This window comes from Benincasa hispida, chromosome 10, assembly GCF_009727055.1.
Source record: "Benincasa hispida cultivar B227 chromosome 10, ASM972705v1, whole genome shotgun sequence".
NCBI classification, from domain to species: Eukaryota; Viridiplantae; Streptophyta; class Magnoliopsida; order Cucurbitales; family Cucurbitaceae; genus Benincasa; species Benincasa hispida.
Window position 1 is genome coordinate 41,017,038 of NC_052358.1, and position 5,217 is coordinate 41,022,254.

At 32.0% G+C, this 5,217-nt stretch overlaps 1 long non-coding RNA gene across 7 annotated transcripts; it reads left to right on the top strand.

Annotated features, from left to right (window-relative positions):
* The first annotated feature begins 551 nt into the window (after nt 1-551).
* LOC120089251 lies at nt 552-3,851 on the top strand. 7 transcript variants are annotated; one of them, XR_005485110.1, is made up of 5 exons: nt 552-1,834; nt 2,072-2,141; nt 2,781-2,850; nt 3,408-3,503; nt 3,619-3,851. It is a non-coding gene; the product is annotated as an uncharacterized LOC120089251 (long non-coding RNA). The 7 variants fall into 7 exon arrangements; XR_005485109.1 differs by having other exon boundaries at nt 2,072-2,850; XR_005485112.1 differs by having other exon boundaries at nt 2,072-2,850; nt 3,421-3,503.
* Nucleotides 3,852-5,217: the final 1,366 nt, after the last annotated feature.

Sequence of the window (5,217 nt, forward strand, 5' to 3'; positions counted from 1 at the left end):
CACAATCTCCCTAATGAGATGATACTTGCGCTTAATGTGTTTTCCTCGTTCGTGACTTCAAGGCTCCTTGGAGTTTTTCACTACACCACTATTTTCATAATATAAGGTGATGAGCAAATTGATATTTGGAATGACTTCCAAATCCATCAGAAAGTTCTTTCGCCAAACAACTTCTTTAGCAGTTTCACAAGCAGCTACATATTCCACTTCTATCGTTGAATCTGCAATGCATCCTTACTTAATGCTACGCCATACTATAGCTCTTTCATTGAAAGTGAACACTGATCTTGATGTGGATTTTTTAGAATTCTTATCAGTATGAAAATCAGAATTAGTGTATCCTACAAGGATCAAATCCTTAATACCATACATAAGTATATAGTTTCTCGTTCTCAGACTACAAGAAATTTAAGCTTTGATGTCGGTTTGAAAAAAAATAACTACGAATGTATAATGTCGGTTTCTTAAAAAAAGAAATGATCTTAAAGATCGACCCTAAATTTTTTAAATAAAATATAAATATGTGATATTAAAATCAAACAAACCCTAGCCCTTTCATCTCTTTCTCTTCCTCTCCCCCTTCTCCACCGCCCCTCTCCCTTCTCTTCCTCAATTTTTTGTGTCAATCAGATCACTGAATATGCAACTGAAGAAGGGACGAGTTGCTTCTTCAGCAATGTGAACATAACGACCGATGCAATGTGACTTATCTCGGAAAAGGCTTCATCGTTCTGGCTTGGTCTGTCAGTATTCTCTTTGATTGTAAGAGGAAGTTTACAATACAGCAAAGGTCAACACATAAACCTCTGTTATCATGAAGAAGGAAAACAAGATCGAGGCCGAGGATGAACTCGTGATTTTTGTAGCAGAACTGGTCATTGCCCTAACACCCTCTTTATGATTTATTTTCCAATGGACCACTTTTGACTCTTTTCGCCGTTGATTCTCTCTAGGTACTTCCGAATTGGCACAATTTTATACTCACTAATATTTTCTCTTCGTCAGTGTAGTAGAACTTCTCCGACAACTCACTTGCAAGAATTGTCAATATTCATCTTAGTATCCATTTGACTCTCTGATGCCTTATCTGGCTAGTTATATTGTTCTCTTAATTTCTCTATCTCTATATCTTTAAGAAGAAGGAAGTATTGTTGTTTGAATTATTTCGATTAGAATGAGAAAAAAAGAAAGGATTTGTGATATTTGATACCAGAATTGTAAATATTTTGTTCTTTGCAATTATTTGTAAGCTAAATGCCAATTTCAAGGCTAGCTTTTGGGATTGAAGGGGTTAGTATTATAAATTTCACCATTTATGATGTGAGCACATATCTATCACATGTCTATCTAGTTTATAATTTCTATCTCTATATCTGTTAGAAGAAGATTGTTGTTGTTTAGATTGATGGAAACGTAGTTTTGAATTTCTTTTTATATTGCTATATTGATGGAGACATAGTTTTGAATTTCTTTTGATTATTGTTTTGATTAGATACTTGTAAAGTTTTGGTCTTTGTAGTTGGTGATTGGTCATGTTTGGTTGACAAAATGGACTTATTCTTTTATCAGAAGTGGGAGAGATAATTGAGGAACTCTAGAAATTGAGTTTGTGATTCAATTTTATTCTACAATTCAACAATATCGTTTCGTTCTTTGATTGCCTTCAACTGTAACATTTCGTCTATATTTTAGTATTCTCCTCCCCTTCTCCAACTCTAAATTTTGGTACCTTTTCTCCCTGATTGGATCATTGTTTGAATTATCATTATTGGTGATGAAGAGTTTTATGGCCAGCTTGGATTTCAACGAAAAGAAATACAAGTTTTATGGCCAGGTCTGATAACATTTTTTGGATTGTCTTTGTGATTTCAATGCAATAAAACTTTCTTAAAATATATACAATCAAAATAAAGTTACCAAAGCTCATAAGGGTTACATAACAAAGCTCATAATGATTAAAACTAATATTGTCTTTGTGATAACATTTTTTTTGCTCGGATTGAAAAGTTGTTTGTGATTTCTATTGAGCTCATATTAGTTCTAATATCTAAACTTTGTTTTGATTGTATAGATTTCAAGAAAGTTGACTTTTGTTCAAGAAAATGAAATTTAGATTGAGAATTGTAATGTTGCTTATCGAGGTGAGTAGTTTTCCCTTCTATTCCAAAATACAATTTTGTTGTTTGAGGAGATAAATTTGTTTAATTTCTTGTGTTTGTAAGTTTGTAAGTTTTATTGTTTATGGTCATGCCTTTTGCATAATTTATTATGTTTCTAATTAGTTTTTTCTTCACATTGATAACATTTAGATACTCGAATTGATAAGTTATTCATACATGCTTTTAGAGTGTTACTTGTTGTAGAATATATCAACCGTTAGGTACCTTTATGGAAGCATAAGCTTGTAAGTTGTAATCAAGAAGAGATGGTATCAACCAAGGCAACCTATAAGTTTTAGCCTATGTTTTTGCTTCCTTTTGATTTTTGAGTGGCATGTTATTTGAAATTTAGGTGTAAAATATGTAGGTGTATTATTTAGGATATAAAACCTTCCATGGAGCTTCACATTTCTAAAAATATATGTTTTTAGCTATTGGATGGGATATGATTGATGTAATAATGATCGAGCTCTTTAATTGGACTCATGCATAAACACTTCAATCTTTATTGCCATTGCTAGTTTATTCATTTGTTCGTTTACTTTTATATCGGTATGGAATTAGACACTTTAGGTGTTATCATGGATTTTGCTTCTTGTTTCTCTTTTCTTCTCCTTTTAGATTGCAACTATTTCGACGGGAATTCTCGTTCAAGAAAGCTAGGGAGGTTACAAGACTTGGCAAGGCATAGGTATTGTGGATTCTTCTTTTGCTTTGGTTTTTTGTTTTGTTTTTTGTTGGTGGTGGATTTGTTAGCTTTTTTTTTCTTATGGTGTGTCCTAATGTGTTATAGAACAAATAAGAAGAGATTGTTTCTTGGTGGCCTTGTTGGTGGAGTAATGGTTTTTGTGATTACTGATTCAGTTTTGATTGAGTTTTACTTGATGAAAGAGGGGTAGGCCTTAATTGGTTTTCTTTTGTCTTCGTTGTATGAATTTTACTTGGTGTGTCTACCTATTTTTTTAAACATTTAAGATAAATTTAAATACAACTAGTTTGAATGCAACTGCCTACTTCTTTTTTTAGCATGTTCCGGTAGTTTATCATGAAAAAAATGAACAAAAAACCACATCTGATAAATAAGATGGTCGTATGCTCATAAATTTGTTATGAACCATTTATGCTATTATAATATGCTAATCACTTTGTGTTGCAAGTGTTGTGAACCTACTCTAGAATGCATTTTCTCAAATTTCTCCATTATACTAAGCGAAGAATCAATCGAAGAACCTGATGTCATAAATATAGGAATCATTAGCAGGTAGGATATGTTCAAGACATATGGTGGAAACAGTGATGAAGATGATGAAGAGTTTGTTGATTTGGATGATTAACTCTATTATGGTAAGTTTGTATAAATATAGTTTCCATACTTCATGGTAATTTCTTTTAGTATGATTCATTTATTTTTAAATTATTCTTGATTTTATATACTTAAGCAAGCATTTCTTCTTTGCAGATTTGTTGGGATAGTAATGGCACTTCAAAGTAGACAACCAGCTCCCTCAATCTTTAGTTTATTTTTTGTATTTATTGAAAGTTAAGTTGTATATACAAAAGCAATTAAGATTTTATTTTGGGATTCTTTTTTTATGCTTAAGCAGCCAACTACTGCTTTGTAAGTATAAAATTTGTTATTCTCTTTGAGAGCTAACTAATATTTGTACTTTGTGAACAAGACTTAGATTTAAATTCTTGTGTTTGTTGAGATCTTAATATATATATATAAAAAAATTCTTGTTTGTGGATAAATTATTATAATGTCATTTTTAACTTTTTGACCGACATTAAAAATAGATTGGACAATGGCAGTTAAAAAAACGGACAATAATTAAAAAAAAAGGGATAATAATTCTGGGCTTTAACATCGGTGTAAATCTGACATTAAAAGGCTTGAATGTCGGTTGACAATCGACATTGAAGATCTTGTTATAAAAGGTCTTTAACGTTGGTTTTAAACTGACATTGAAGATGGTGTACTATATTGGTTTAAAACCTACATTAAAGACAACCAACATTAAAGATCTTTTATAACATGATCTTCAATGTTGGTTGTCAACCGACATTAAAGCCTTTTAATGTCAGTTTTAAACTGACACTAAAGCCCAAAATTCTTGTAGTGTCCTAAGATACTTGATATTAGCTTTAACTACTATCCAGTGATTTAATCCTAGAATGGATTGATATTTGCTGACAATTCCCACTGTGTGGCAAATGTCAGGCTTAGTACACAACATGACATACATAAGGTTACCTACTGTAGATGCATAATGAATCTATCTCATTTCCTTAACATTTTAAGGTGTCTTAGGACACTGTTCCATCTAAAAGGTAGTAAACCTTTCTTGGAATTCTGCATTGAATATTTAACAAGCATTTTGTCAATATGCGATGCTTTAGATAAGGCTAGAAATTTGTTCTTATCATCCCTAATGATTTAGATCCCTAGAACAAATTGTGTTTCACCCAAATCTTTCATTTGGAATTAAGTAGTCAACCATTCTTTAATTTTGGTAAGAAAACCTACATCATTCTCAATGAGTTGGATATCATCCACATATAATACCAAGAATGCTACTGAACTGTTAATGATTTTCTTGTAAATATAAGGTTCATCAACATTTTGATTTAAGCCATAGGTTTTGACTACAGTGTCAAACCTTATATTACAAGATCGAAATGCTTGTTTTAATCCGTAGATGGACCGATTTAGCTTGTAAACCTTTTGCTCTTGACCTTGTTCAATGAATCCTTCTGGCTGAGACATGTAGATTCTCTTCTCAAGATTCCCATTAAAAAAGGAAGCCTTGACATCCATTTGTCGTATTCAATAGTCATAATATGTGGCAATGGACAAGTGAATCTTGATATATTTTATCATAGCAATAGGCAAGAAGGTTTTCTCATAGTCCACCTCCTTAACCTGGGTATAACCCTTTGCTACTAATCTAGTTTTAATGGTTTATACCTTTCCATCTACACCTCTTTTTCTCTTATAGCCACTTACAACCTATAGGTTTTACCCCTCATCAGATTGATCTACAAGTTTCCAAACAGA